At 34.6% G+C, this 16,175-nt stretch overlaps 1 protein-coding gene across 1 annotated transcript in view; it reads left to right on the top strand.

Annotated features, from left to right (window-relative positions):
* The first annotated feature begins 680 nt into the window (after positions 1 to 680).
* The window catches only part of LOC133457485 (calcitonin gene-related peptide type 1 receptor-like), a 110,034-nt gene continuing 94,539 nt past the window's right edge, over positions 681 to 16,175 (top strand). The window contains exon 1 of the mRNA XM_061736815.1: positions 681 to 757. The gene's annotated coding sequence lies outside the window, so the exon portion shown is untranslated. The remainder of the gene's footprint in view (positions 758 to 16,175) is intronic.

The following is a 16,175-nucleotide window of genomic DNA, read 5'->3' as shown; positions in this document are numbered from 1 at the left end:
CCAGTGGTTCAACTGTTGATTATGCATTCACACTGCAAAATCTCAAAATTTAATTACACTTAAACAAGAGTCATCAGCAGAAAAATAACTTGTTATTTGACAATTTTCACCTCTTTCAAGTAAATTTTCCACTTGAAATAAGTAGAAAAATCTGCCAGTGGGATAAGTTTTATTTTCTCATTACAAGCAAAGAAATCTTGTTCCACTGGCAGATTTTTCTACTTATTTTAAGTGAAAATCTACTTGAAACAGGTGAAAATTGTTGTTTTTTCCAGTGATGAGTCTTGTTTTAAGTGTAATGAGATTTTTCGACTAAAAATTAGACATTTTAACTAGAAATAAGACAAATTCTCTTGTTAAGATTTTGAGTTTTTGCAGTGCATGATTAACTGAGGATTTTAACCACACCTATTATCAAAGTTTCTCACCTCATGTTTATTCTAAATTGACAGATTTTATTTATTTACTGTTTTATTTTACGCTGCAAAAATATACTTCCCGTTTCTAGATTAATTAAGCATTAATTAAATTCTATTTTATACAGAAGAACCGTAAAGTGGCCCCCGCAGGTGTGGTTTTATTTTGAAAGGCCGAGCGGAAGTGAGCGTATGTGCGCCTGCGCAGCTTGACAGCTGATTGAGCGCGTTGGTCAATCAGCGCTGATAGACGGACAGACAGCATGACCCGTCTCTGCAGCAGCAGCAGGGCCGGGGATATTTCCAGGAAAACACACTCTGACATCTCACGCAAATAGAAGGTAAGCCATTCATTTCAGCTCCTCGTATGTGGAAACACTTCAGTTCAGACATTATTGCAGTAGTCTCTTTTTCTTCTTTTTTTTTGAAGTATCCATCCAACTCAGAATGTAATGCTGCTATATCCGTAAAGAAAAAGAAAACTATCATTGTAATACACAGGAAGAGTGAAAACACCTTGGAAATGTGCAAAAATCTAAATCTACCCTAAGCAATTAAGTGCAAAAGTAAGCTGCACAGCATTTAATGGGTACTAATACACAAAGTAAGTTTGTGTAAAAAGATTATAGGACTGTATTTGTCATGTTAAACCACAACAACATCCCTGTAGATCTCTAATGGCCTGAAACAAACTAAAAGATAAAAAACTAAATGAATACAATAGTTGATTTGCTCCATGTGGTTTTGTATACTTGTATCAGCAGGCTCTGTTACCTGTTATGCAGAGGTGGTAGTAACGAGTTACATTTACTCTGTTACATTTACTTGAGTAAGTTTTGGGAAATATTGTACTTTTAGGAGTAGTTTTGAATCACTATACTTTTTACTTTTACTTGAGTAGATTTGTGAAGAAGAAACTGTTCCTCTTACTTCGCTACATTAGGCTACGTTGAACTGTTACTTTTCTTTTATCCCTTTTATCCGCGTACGCGTCAATCTCATGACATCACTGGGTGATTCTTTGGGAAAAATGTTTGTTTTTGCATGTTTTGTCACATTTACACAGACTCAAACACACACAGAGTTTCTATGAGTTCATGTTTGTTCTAGTTCTGCTGGTTAAAAAAGAAAAGTACAAAGGCTTGACATTTTGTTCTACTTGTGCTTAATTTATTTTTTTATTCAGTTATTTTATTATTTATTAAAGTACTTGAATTTACTTTAAGATTATTTTAATTTAAGCTATTTTTTATTAATTTTAATTTATTTTAAAATCATATATTTTATTGATTTAATTTACCTGAAGATGATTATTTTGTACTTTTGTCTGTTTGAATGGTTGTGTTAAAAAAATAAATCAGACGTTACTCAACAGTTACTCAGTACTTGAGTAGTTTTTTCACCAAGTACTTTTGTACTTTTACTCAAGTAATTATTTGGATGACTACTTTTTACTTCTACTTGAGTCATGTTATTCTGAAGTAACAGTACTTTTACTTGAGTACAATTTTTGTCTACTCTACCAGCTCTGCTGTTATGTTGCCTGTTACCTGTTACCTGTTACCTGTTGCATTTCTAAGTAGCAGAGAATAAAATAGCACACTACTGTTGGAATAATTTCCTTTAATGCCAAATACAGCAAACAGAGGATTACTCCATGTTTAGACTCAGGGAGCTGACAGTAATCCACAGGGATTGACGATAGTGATAGACGATGTTGCTGTAAATATAATAAAAGTTATTTTTTTTTCTTCTTTAACCCTCACAATTTTAATATTCCAAGACTCAGCAATACCAAGCGTTGTGAAGTAGGAGGTGTGTTACGAGAATATATGCTTAAAATGGGGATGAAAGTAAAATATGAGCTAAATGCTCATTAATAGGTCATTTTAAGAGGGATGCACCTATGGAGGATTTTTTGTGCCAAAATTAAATAAATAAATACATCATTAATTAATTAAAATGGGAATTAAATATATCATTAATTAATTAAATGTGTCATTAATTAATTAAAATTAGAATGAAATATGTCATTAATTAATTAAAATACAATTCATTTTAAGTAAAAATATATATATTTATTATTTCAGCATTTAATTAATTAATGATATATTTAATTCCCATTTTAATTAATTAATGATGCATTTATTTATTTAATTTTGGCACAAAAAATCCTCCATATGCACCGGTCCTACCGGGCTTTAAATATTGGCTGATGCCCGACACACCGATCTGATGTCTCCCATGTCTGAAAGTACCTGAGCCAAAAATGTAATTCTCCGCATTGTAAAACAAAATATAGCACATCAGTGGCCACAAATACACTTAAGCGTTGTTATTGAAATACAATAGCAGGAAAACATATGTGAACGGCTGGGATTTTTTCATAAAATATAATCTGATCTTCACCCAAGTCACAATATTAGACAAACACAATGTGCTTAATTGTTGATGACACACAAATAGGAATGGGCGATATTTTACCGTTCACGATAAACCGTCAAAACAATTTGTCATCTCGAGGTAAAAACGATAAATTCCCCTTGATGACGGAAGGAAGGAAGAAATGAGCCAGAAAGAAAGAAAAAAAGAAATGAGCCTGAAAGAAAGAGAGAAAGAGAGAAAGAAAGAAAGAAAGAAAGAAAGAAAGGAATAGAAATGAGCCAGAAAGAAAGAAAGAAAGATATGAGCCTGAAAGAAAGAAAGAAAGAAAGAAAGAAAGAAAGAAAGAAAGAAAGAAAGAAGGAAAGAAAGAAAGATAGATATGAGCCTGAAAGAAAGAAAGAAAGAAAGAAAGAAAGAAAGATAGATATGAGCAAGAAAGAAAGAAAGAAAGAAAGAAAGAAAGAAAGAAAGAAAGAAAGAAAGAAAGAAAGAAAGAAAGAAAGAAAGATAGATATGAGCCTGAAAGAAAGAAAGAAAGAAAGAAAGAAAGAAAGAAATGAGCCTGAAAGAAAGAAAGAAAGAAAGAAAGAAAGAAAGAAAGAAAGAAAGAAAGAAAGAAAGAAAGAAAGAAAGAAAGAAAGAAAGAAATGAGCAAGAAAGAAAGAAAGAAAGAAAGAAAGAAATGAGCCTGAAAGAAAGAGTAGAAAGAAAGAAAGAAAGAAAGAAAGAAAGAAAGAAAGAAAGAAAGAAAGAAAGAAAGAAATGAGCCTGAAAGAAAGAAAGAAAGAAAGAAAGAAAGAAAGAAAGAAAGAAAGAAAGAAATGAGCCTGAAAGAAAGAAAGAAAGAAAGAAAGATAGAAAGAAAGAAAGATAGATATGAGCCAGAAAGAAAGAAAGAAAGAAAGAAAGAAAGAAAGATAGAAAGAAAGAAAGAAAGAAAGAAAGAAAGAAAGAAAGAAAGAAAGAAAGAAAGAAAGAAAGAAAGAAAGAAAGAAAGAAATAGAAATGAGCCTGAAAGAAAGAAAGAAGGATGAATTCCTGTTGATAGGTTTTTGTGTAACAAACATGGCAGAACGGGGATCTTTTATCAATGTAATTGGTGTAGTTTAGTAGCATTTAGTATCTTTTAGAGCAGTGATTTGGCTCCAAAGACTGAATGTGGTGATAGATTTATATTTACAAAGGTGGAGTTGAATTGGTATTTTTTTTATCATAATTTTTATCGTTATCGGGATAAATGCCAGAAATTATCGTGATACATTTTTTAGTCCATACCGCCCATCCCTACACACAAACAATTATAAGGTCTTGTGTTTTTAGTGGGAAGAGTGGGAATGGGAGACAGATCTGTGCAGGTTTGCGGTGATGTGGAGTCTGAAAAGGGAGTTTACTGCTGTGTTCTTATGTTCATATGTTCCTATTAGGGCTGTTCGATTAATCGATTTTAAATCGTAATCGCGATTATGTAATTAGAACGATGTTAAAACGTGAAACTCGTAAAATCGATGTTTCACTTTTTTTTTTTACCTTGTCTGCACATATTAATGATTGATACCATATTAATGATTGATGGAAATACCTCTCAATACCTGCGACAAGTGCCCCATGGGAGAGGCTCTTTAGTGTAGGAGGGGGCGTTGTAACCATGGTGATATACTAACATGCCACCGGGTAGACCGGCTCGTGTTCCTTGCAAAAAACTTGCAAATGTGAATAGCAAATGTAATGACTGACATTACACACCTCTACCTCCTTCATGGGTTGCATTATTATTTAGCATGCAAAGACCCAGTTTAGTTTAATTAGAAAATGTCTTGTTTTATTTAATTGGAAATATAACTTACTGTATGTTTGCAAGTGCTGATTTGCTGATTTTTTTTTTTCAGAGATAAAACTTTATATTTTATTATATTTTTTAAAACTTTTTTTCAACTTATTTTACAGAGTTTTGCACTTTATTCATTAATTTTTGGTTTAATAAGAGCAAAGTTTGCACTTAAAGCCCAATGGGGCAAATGTTCAATAAAAAAACAGCATATTTGAAATAATTTCTTTGCATTTTGTCAATTCACAAAATAATCGTAATCGAAAATCGGATTTTGAGAGAAAAAAATCGAGATTTTATTTTTGGGCAAAATCGAACAGCCCTACTTCCTATCCTCACCTACTATCATGAACTGTGGGGAGTGACTGGAAAAACAAGATACAAGCAGCTGAAATGAGTTTCCCTCGCAGGGGGACTTGATTCTCCCTCAGAGATGAGTTAGAGATGAGGGTGAGAAGTTCAGTCATTCCCTTAGCGTTGAGTCACTGCTCCTCCGCTGAAAGAGCCAGCTGAAGAGGTTTGGGGATCTAGTAGTTAGGATGACATCAGGACGACCGGTACATCTTTCTGAGAACTGTTTCGGGCTGATGCAGACCCAAAACACGCTGGAAAGAGTATTTCTCTTGGTGCTGTGCTCAGCTTCTTCTTGGAAGATCTCACAGAGGCGGAAACTCAAACCTGAATGTTGCTCGTTTCAAGTGGAGCACCACAGTCTGCACAGGTTTTACTTCCTGATGCAAACCCACAAGCGTGGGGAGGACACACAAACCCACAAAAACACCAACCGCCTGGTCACGACTAGGGATGGGCGGTATGGATTAAAACATTTATCATGATAACGATAAAAAAATACCAATTCAACTCCACCTTTTTAACTATAAATCTGCTCTAAAAGATACTAAATACTACTAAACTACACCAATTAAATTGAATTAATAAAAACCAATTAAATGAGTTACACCTGTACTGCAAAACTGGAATGACTCAGATCAGCCATGTTTGTTACACAAACACGTATCAACGGGAATGTATCCTTTTTTTTTCTTTCTTTCTTTCTTTCTTTCTTTCTTTCTTTCTTTCTTTCTTTCTTTCTTTCTTTCTTTCTTTCTTTCTTTCTTTCTTTCTTTCTTTCTTTCTTTCTTTCTTTCAGGCTAATTTCTTTCTTTCTTTCAGGCTAATTTCTTTCCTTCCTTCCTTCCTTCCTTCCTTTTCTGGCTTCTTTCTTTCTTTCTTTCTTTCTTTCTTTCTTTCTTTCTTTCTTTCTTTCTTTCTTTCTTTCTTTCTTTCTTTCTTTCTTTCTTTCTTTCTTTCTTTCTTTCTTTCTTTCTTTCTTTCTGGCTAATTTCTTTCTTTCTTTCTTTCTTTCTTTCTTTCTTTCTTTCTTTCTTTCTTTCTTTCAGGCTAATTTCTTTCTTTCTTTCTTTCTTTCTTTCTTTCTTTCTTTCTTTCTGGCTAATTTCTTTCTTTCTTTCTTTCTTTCTTTCTTTCTTTCTTTCTGGCTAATTTCCTTCCTTCCTTCCTTCCTTCCTTCCTTCCTTCCTTCCTTCCTTCCTTCCTTCCTTTCTTCCTTCCTTCCTTCACGTACGTTGTTTGTGGATTTAACACAGAATCATAAATCATCTTTAGACAAAAACGTCATCAACGTGAATTTATCGTTTTTACCGTGAGATACAAATTCTTACCGTGGGGAATTCTTTTGACGGTTTATCGTGAACGGTAAAATATCACCCATTCCTAGTGACGACCCAAACCTGGATAAGCAGAAGTTGATCGATTGATCGATGGATGGATGGACGGTGTCTGTTTTAAACACTGACATGAAACAGTCCCAGTGCTGGAGGAAAACGGGACGTACAAAAGATCCAAGAAATCTGGATACAAAAAGCCTATAACTTATGCCAACGCACTCGATGGCTTTACAGAAAATGTAGAACGATTTTCAAAAGATGGATTCATGACATGCTTTCACATCTAAACTGTATAAGCCGGAGTTTCAAGATGCAGACAATAACTTTTCTATTGGTGGTCGAATAATATCAAAAATACGGTGAGCCATTCAACCATGAGCCGCCGTTTTGTAAGTTCATTATAAAAATATGAGGAAAACGGAATAAAAAAACAGCTCTTGTTCCTTCAACTTAGAACAAACAGAGCGGGGGTGGCCAGCCCTCTCAAACCAATGCAAACATCACTACAAACAGTTACTGGGAGGATTACAGTTTTTTTCATAGAGCACTGGAGGGACGAGCCAGCCAGATATTATTCAGATATGAAGAGAAATGACTTACCCTGCCTTTAAACATCTTTTTTTAAGTCATAATGCCAAAACGTCTCCGACTGCCTTTCATACCCGTCGTCTGAGATAACTCAGGCTAGAATCTTCACCATTTCTGTGGAAATGTATCTACGACCTTGAAATTTCTTGTAAAATCGCTACACGAAAGGTCAGTAATAGATGAAGAACGGACCACATTTTACAGAAAATGAATCCAGAAAACTGAAACGGGTTCCTTATTTGTGTTGCACGCAAAGAATTCAAGTGAACAGACGTGGTGGATCTGTCCCACTTTCCGGCATCCGGGTGTCGTTTCATTGGCATTCACGACGCTTCATCACTGCAGAGTAAAACAATATAAAGACAGAGACGCACGAGCCTTTGCTGAAATTAATCTCTGCTCGCCGGATGTGCTGCAACGATTTATTTTCTCCCAGAATTTGCATTTCTCCTGGGTGATTTCCACGCGCTTGTGCATGTACATTAGCAGTAGGAATGGGCGATATTTTACCGTTCACGATAAACCGTCCAAAAAATTCCCCGCGGTAAGAATTTGTATCTCACGGTAAAAATGATAAATTCCCGTTGATGACGTTTTTGCGTAACAAAGCTCGTTGTTAAACGAGACCCCAGCTCTGGAACTGGTTTGGATTTAAAAAGAGAGACGAGGAGCTAACATCATCTTTTATGTGCAGAGTCTGCAAAAACAGAAGGAAATGGTTGTTACATTTTGATATAACGTTTGACTATTACGAAAAAAAATTGCAATAGTATCTAATTTGTGGCATGTTCCAACCACAGGTTAATTTGCACATTTTATTTATATTAGAAGAGGTCATCACTGATAGGATTTTATTTTCAGTGAACTTTCATTTATTTGTTCTGTTTCTTACTTATCAGGTTGTATTTTTTTCTACTTTGTGATTTTATAAGCTAAGAAAACTTGAAGGACAAGGTACTTTTGCTGTTTCACTGTTATCCCACTGTTTAAGCCATACAGTTTGAATAAATGTTGAATCTGTTCTTACATTTCAAATTTGTTTCATTTGAGTCATTACAGTTTTGCAGTACAGGTTTACTAATTTAATTGGTTTTTATCAATTCAATTTAATTGGTGTAGTTTAGTAGCATTTAATATTCTTTTAGAGCAGTGTTTTGGGGGCTCCAAAGACTGAATGTGGTGATGGATTTATAGTTAAAAAGGTGGAGTTTAATTGGTATATTTTCTTATCGTCATTTTTATCGTTATTGGGATAAATGCCAGAAATTATCGTGATACATTTTTAAGTCCATACCGCCCATATGGGCAGAAATATGTGCAACTAGAAACTGCATTTGAATAATTTATATTTGAATTTGAATTGCTCAACTTGAATAATTGCATTAAAAAACTGAATCTGAATCACATAATTTGAATTTGTATTGTTTAATTTGAATCATTGCATTGAAAAACTGAATCTACATTCAGTTCTCACGATTCAAATTCAGTTCTTGCAATTCCATTTCAATTTTACTGTGCCAGACATCCAGGTCTTCCGGAGGAAGAGCAATCGAGTGCAGATACAAAGCAGAAATTTTTCTACAAAACGGCAAGATATAAATCTACACCTTTTACACAGAATGGAGAAAACACAACAGGTTTCGAAATATCTAGCTCCCATTGGTCGTTTACATCGTTGAAAGAAAATAGAGGTTATAGTAGGCTACGTGAAAAGGAGTTCTTTGTATCTGCACTCGATTGCTGTTTCTCTGGAAGACCCGGATGTCTGGCACAGTGAAATTGAAATTGAATTGCAAGAACTGAATTTGAATTGTGAGAACTGAATGTAGATTCAGTTTTTTAATGCAATGATTCAAATTAAACAATACAAATTCAAATTATGTGATTCAGATTCAGTTTTTTTATGCAATTATTCAAGTTGAGCAATTCAAATTCAAATATAAATTATTCAAATTCAGTTTCTAGTGGCACATATTTCTGCCCATACCCCCATCCCTAATTATCAGCCATCCAACCACTTCCTGCAGGATTTTGTCGTCTGTTGGGCTGATTTCACATCCACTGCTGTAAAAGTGAGGCTCATCTACATCCTGTTTATACACCTGTGCAGGAGTGACTCCCTCTAAAATTATTCCAGTGTCATCAAGTGTCCCAAGTAGCTTCTCATATCACTGGCATGGACTTTCCTTTCCTTTTTTTTTTCTTTTTGGATTGCTTTGTGTGTTTATAATCTACTGTAACCGTCATTTGAGTGAAACATCCTGGGGATTTACCTTGAAGTAAAGTTGCAATCCTGACGGCCAGGACATTTATCTGAGAGCGGCGTGACTACTGAATACTGCCGACTGTTTCCTGGACTCTACGGTCTGACTGTGTTTTCTGCTCGTGGGAACCGCCACGCTTCCACTGAGTGTCCCAGTGAGTCTTGGACTGGAACAGCCTGCTCTTGCCAGGAAGCTATCGGTGTATTAATAGGTGTGTTGGCCACCGCTTCAGTCCCATCCCCCCAAGTGTTCATAATACAAGCAACGAGCCCCCCCCACCCCAACCCCGTCCGCCAAGTTCGTCGAAAAGACTTGTGCTTATTTTAGCCTCGGTGGCAGATAAGTGGCATGTTGGGTTGCATTCTGTATGTAAATAATAGCTGCAGAGGTGCAGGAGTCGCGGTTACACTTGCAAAGTCATTTAGCTTGAAAGAAAACTGACAGAAAATAAAAGAGGAAGTTCCAGTTATTTTTTTTGTTGCAATAACAATATTTGACTTGTACGGAAGAGTATTAGGGCCATGCAGGAGAAAAATAAAAATAATATTTTAGAGAAGGAAGATTTTTTTTTATTATGCACTTCGAGAAAAAAGTTGAAATGTCGAGAAAAAAGTTGAAATGTCGAGAATAATGTTGGAGTACAATTTTGAGAAAAAAGTCGAAATGTTGAGAAAAAAGTCAAAATTTCGTGAATAAAGTTGAAATGTTGAGAAAAAAGGAGAAATTTCGAATTTATTCACGACATTTCGAATTTATTCTTGAAATTGTATTTAAACATTAAGCTCGACATTTCGACTTTTTTCTCGAAGTGCACAATAAAAAAAAATCTCCCCCTCTCAAATATTTTTTCTCCTGCATGGCCCTAATACTCTTCCGTAGACTTGACTTTTAACTTTTTAACGGGATACTGATGAAAAGTCATTTATTTGATTTAATTGCATGTATTGCATTGATTTAGTTTCATGAAGGAGCAAAAACGAACTGAACGGAGACGGTTTTCAGTTAAAACTGAATGTCTTTGCAGCAAAATGGCAATTAATTGCCTGAAGCAATGAACCTGCATCAAGATATGTCCTATTTTAAGCCTCTGATGAGACTCAAAAATGTCATTCCACATAGGTGGTCGTGTGGATAGGGCCCCCGCGGATAAAGGTATTATGCTTTTCCTAACTTTCAGAGGTTCAAAATTAACCTAAACTGTAATACACTCAGTTTTTAGAGCTGTCAGTTTGAGATGTGCACAATAGAGCTGCACAATCAATAGAAAATGTATCATTATCGCGATATCAACAGGCAATAATTGATTATTTATTTATTACGGATCCCCATCCTCACTGCTGTGAAGACTATTCTTCCTGGGGTCCAACATTCTACACATAAGCAATAAAATACAATCCTTACAATTAAAACATAACTAAATCTAAACAAAAATGATCTGAGATGTGATGGAATTCAACCCTTAAATTGTTGAAGCCAACATTTTACACACTCGGAAAAGAATTTGTGATTTTCTCTTCATCAATCTCTTACAGGACTTTGCTCTTTTACTGAGAAGTATTTTACCACATTATTATTACTAATAATAATGCATTAAGAACAAAGACAATATATTGCAATGAATGTTAGGCTGCATTTACAGTCTAAAACTGGGTGGAACCTCACGACCCGAGATGTGAGCGTTGTGACCTCGGGAGGGAAAGAGAAGTGAAAGAAAGTTGTGCAAAGAGGAACTTCTGTTGTAATAAAAAAATTATAAATTTACCAGAGTCTGAATAGGCACTTTGCTGCTTGGGGTCAACATCAGCTGAAAATCAGACTCCATTCATTATTTTTTGACATATTCCAAGTTCTGTCCTTACAGGACTGTCTCAGAAAATTAGAATATTGTGATTTTCTGTAATGCAATTACAAAAACAAAAATGTCATACATTATGGATTCATTACAAATCAACTGAAATATTGCAAGCCTTTTATTATTTTAATATTGCTGATCATGGCTTACAGTAGGGCTGGGCGATATATCGAGATTTTAATATATATCGATATATTTTCAAACACGATATGGTACGAGACAATATCGTTTATATCGATTTAAAAAAAAAAAAAGATTTTTTTTTTTTTTTTTTTACATTTTTTTTTATGATTTTGATATAGCTTATTTTGTGACAAATTGACTTGAATGTTTTATTTGAGATTTGCACAAATGTTTTGTTATTTGCACAACTGTCAACCTCAGTGGAAAAGTCTGCCTGTTACTGTCTACATTGTATTAATTGCACAGTGTATTTTAATTTAATTGTTATGCAGGAAAGGGATATTTGTTTTATTTTATTCAAGAAGCATTTTTATTTTATATATGCAGGCAGTTTATTTTTATTTCATTTGTTTTATACATTTTGATATTGTGCAGACCTCTGTTAATAAAGGAACCTGTGTGACATTTGGCACGAGGCTTTGTATTAAAACTGACTGTTTTTTTAAGGGTTTGCCTCAGAAAAAAATGAAGCTAACAGAGATGCTATGCTATAATGCTTTGGGGGAAACCCCAATTAAGGCACAGAAAAAATATCGAGATATATATCGAGTATCACCATTTAGCTAGAAAATATCGAGATATGACTTTTGGTCCATATCGCCCAGCCCTAGCTTACAGCTTAAGAAAACTCAAATATCCTATCTCAAAAAATTAGAATATTCTGGGAATCTTAATCTTAAACTTAAACTTAAGCTATGAAACCGCTATGGGGGAAGTTCCGGCCGGCGGAGTTACACCGTGTCATAATTGCATGCGATGTGAGCGAGCGTCAACGACAAAATCAATTCCATTGCTTTATTTTCTATTTGACTGTCCTAACTGGACGCAGCGCCGTTTTGAGCTGAACATTTGTCGGATGACCTGCTTCTATTTTCTTCCTGCCGCTCGCGTTGAAAGCCGGTTGAAAGCGCTGTAGGAAACAGTCATGATGAGGAACGGCTGATCCAGTTAGTTGAAATGAGAAGTTATCTATGATTCCTCCTCATTTCACTACAAAAACCTCAATAAAGTGGCAGCTGCTGGAGGGAGATGGACAGAGAGCGTCCGATGTCACGCAGTGCTACGATAGTCGGACGCTCATGCAGTTACACGGTTTTATAGTATGGCATTTCGGACGCACCGTTAGTCTTGTTTGTTTCCTCGGCCTCGTCTCCCTGATTGCACGTGTGTCTCGTCAGCCCTGGGGGTTTATTTCATCTTGTCTTGTCTTTCCTTCCGGCTGGTCCGTACTGTTTCTACCGGATTGTGTTTCAACATCTGTCTTTTCCCCTGGTTTGGGTTTTTTTTTTAGTTGTCTTTATCTTGGTAATTCTCCCCTTTTGGTATTTATCTTTGGATTCCTTTGGAGCAGCATTTGTTTTTTTTTTTCCCTTTTTTGTTAAATAAAATGATGTTGTTTGATCCTCCCGCAGCCTCAGTCTCCTGCACTTCAGTCCTGCTCCTCTCAAGTCACAACTCTCAGCTCATGCAAGCAGAATCTGCATAAGGGTCAATGACGTGACGCCTATATTTTCCGAAAAACAGATTTTTTTTTCAATTCAAAAAAGGTTTAAATAGATAAAAAAATACCAGATATATAACCTACCTGTCCCACATATGGACTCACTTGAATTTTACAAAAATACTAGTTATTTGGGATTTTGTTGTTGTTTTAAGCGTCATAATGTCATGTGGTGCGACCGTCCGACCAGGACTCTGGTTTTGAAAACCTTTTTGAAATCACTCTAAATGTTTTTAAATCAATCTTCTGCCCAATCTGGCATGATTTCCCAAATGTCTTGTATTGTATAAGATTTATACACATTTATATTTTTATTTCCATCATTATATACGCGACCATTAAAATAACCATTTTTGTATATCACTGAAAACTGAAAAAAAAGATGTCAAGATGTAAAGGAAATTAATTTATTTTAATATGAATCATGGTTGAACCACGTGACTTTTTTTAAGGCTAGTGCCATTTCATCTTGACAAAAATCACTTAATTTAAAAGTTTGATATGACTTTATGTGTACACAACATTCTTAATGTTTGAACTACTGCAATAGATATTCTTTTTTTTATTATTTTAAAATTGACCTGTTGAAAATCCTTATTTGTCATTGACCCATCTGCAGATTGGTCTTCTGAACTCCAGTCCGTGCATCTATCCCCTCGTGGAGTCAGCCCTGCCCCCACCCCCTTTTAGATGGGATTTAGCTTAAAAAAAACCTCCAATTGTCTCTCTCGCAATGGCATGTGAGGTTTATTTACGAAGGTAATCAATAACATCAGATTGAACCCAGAACCTGGTGGTCACCGGAGCACACAGAACATAAATGATTTAGGCTGCACAATCGTAGCTGAAGTAAATGACTCTCTGTTGGTGCTCGATTGATATAATGATCAAAATAGCATAATATGGGTTTTTTATTTTTGTATGTGTGAAAGAATTGTAATTAAAAGACTAGGTAAAGGAATCTCCGTACAGGCAATGCCATTTTGGTATACAGTAAATCCATACAAGCTAACTTCAAATGTGCAAACTACTGTGAACAGATGCAAAAGCAGCACAATACTGGATCATAATAATAATAATAATAATAATAATAATAATAATAATAATAATAATAATAATAATAATAAAACGAATAATAATAATAATAATAATACATTTTATTTGTAAAGCACTTTTCATAGAATAATCTCAAAGTGCTACAGAAACCAACAAACAAAATAAACAAAAGGGAATAAAATCAAGACACATAAAAAACCTGAAGTAAAAGCATAAAAGCAAAGAGACAATAAAAACATATATGAAAGACCAGGGAAAACCTTCCTGAACAAAAAAGTTTTAAGCCCCTTTTTAAAAGTGTCCACAGACTGGGGATCAGTTCTTATACTTATACTTATACTCAGTACTTATACAGTGTGATTCTTTAACATTTATTTGCAAAAAATTCAAAAAAGGAACATAAAGAAACTTTTGGACTCAAAAAAGAGGTCAACAAAATCAAACTTTAACAAAACCGATTATTTATTTATATATATATATATATATATATATATATATATATATATATATATATATATATATATATATATATATATATATATATATATATAGGCTGATCAGGCCATTTTGACACAAAAAAAATTTATATTTAAGGGAAGAAAAAAGTATTTCAATGCCCAAAAGATAAACAGTAACCCATGGAGGAATTAATCTAAAAAAAACAAACTCCCCAAATAAAGGAAAAAACACAAAACAAGCAAAATAGGAAACCTAAACTCTTCCTAAACCCTTATCTACAAATATAGTGGATTAGTCCAATTAGGCTTCAGCCCCATTTGAACAGATTGTAGCAGCCGGGATTCTTTTCAAAAGATCTGGCAACTTCCTCTCTGGAACTGGCAACCCAAAGGAAGATGAATTACTTAAAGAGTAATAACCAAATCATCAAGGTGACAAAATAAATTAGTCAACTAAATGTGTGCCATCAATCAGTTGACTATTGCCAAAACGTAATAAAAAAGATGAAATATACAAAATAATTAAGTGTATGAATTTAATGAAACTAAAATAAATGTTACCAGACTTTGTTTGGTGTGCGCTTATGCAGCCATTACAACAGTATACTTAAGATTAACTTAAGTAAGTGTACAGGACTTTCTCAGAAAATTTGAATATTGTGATAAAGTCCTTTATTTTCTGTAATGCAAAAATGTCATACATTCTGGATTCATTACAAATCAACTGAAATATTGCAAGCCTTTTATTATTTTAATATTGCTGATTATGATTTACAGCTTAAGAAAACTCAAATATCCTATCTCAAAAAATTACAATATTCTGGGAATCTTAAACTGTAAGCCATAATCAGCAATATTAAAATACTAAAAGGCTTGCAATATTTCAGTTGATTTGTAATGAATCCAGAATGTATGACATTTTTGTTTTTTTTAATTGCATTACAGAAAATAAAGGACTTTATCACAATATTATAATTTTCTGAGACAGTCCTGTAAATGCTTCTACTTTTTGCATTATAAATCCTGCAAAACTGCTTCAGGTTGAGTTGTTTTTGGTCCCGAATGCAAGTTTAAACTCCTTTCTATCTAATAACAGACTGAAGGTTGTTTTATCTCCAGAATAAACTTTAAACTGTCAGCTTTTTAGTGAAGCAGATTTTATGTAAAAGAGATATGAAGTTGCTTTCTTACTTTATTCCACTCTTGCTGTGCTTATTTTACCAGCCTGGGGGATTAAAAGCATAAATAAGAAATAAAAAAAGGCACGCCATAAAACTCCAAGTTGGAGTTGCTATTTTTGGGCCCAACGATGGGAACGTAAAACAAAGTCCATAATCAGTTATACATGCAACTCCATCACTGTAAATCCTGCTGCTGCTGCTGGTGTGGGAACTGTCTGAAGTGATTTACAGGATCAGAAAGTGTGCGAGACCACTTTCCTTTGAGCCCAGAAACAGTGGATTCATTCACCAGGGACTCAAGATGCCCCATCATTCACTGTGAAAAACAGACGGAGCGAATGCAACATTTACAGAACTTCACAGTGCATTTACTGTAACCGGGTTTACTTGGAGACAAATGTGCATGTGCTAAATATGCAACTTTGGTGCGACTGCCAAAGCATCTGTACGATGAAAGCACAGGGGATCCCATTAGTCCCTCTTCCTGTAAGTTTGAGTTTCATTGCATAACAGGATTTTGTTGTACAAACATTGCACACCAGTTTTTGCCATCTGTGTTTCATTTTAAAGCAGCCAGTCATGCATTTTTCCATTTTATTTCAATGCAGGAATCAGATATAAGAAATATGAAGGGTGTCGCTATACTGGCAAGTATACTGACAATTATCCCTGAACTCTGCAGCTTGAACCTCCTCCAGCTCAGTGTTTTGGTTTTGTTTTATATTTCTATTATGCTGAGGTCCAGTTCACTATTTTATGTTTGACAGAAGTTAGAGTG

This window comes from Cololabis saira, chromosome 12, assembly GCF_033807715.1.
Source record: "Cololabis saira isolate AMF1-May2022 chromosome 12, fColSai1.1, whole genome shotgun sequence".
NCBI classification, from domain to species: domain Eukaryota; kingdom Metazoa; phylum Chordata; class Actinopteri; order Beloniformes; family Belonidae; genus Cololabis; species Cololabis saira.
The sequence above is the reverse complement of the archived record's forward strand: the minus strand, read 5'-3'. Positions and strand labels throughout refer to the sequence as shown.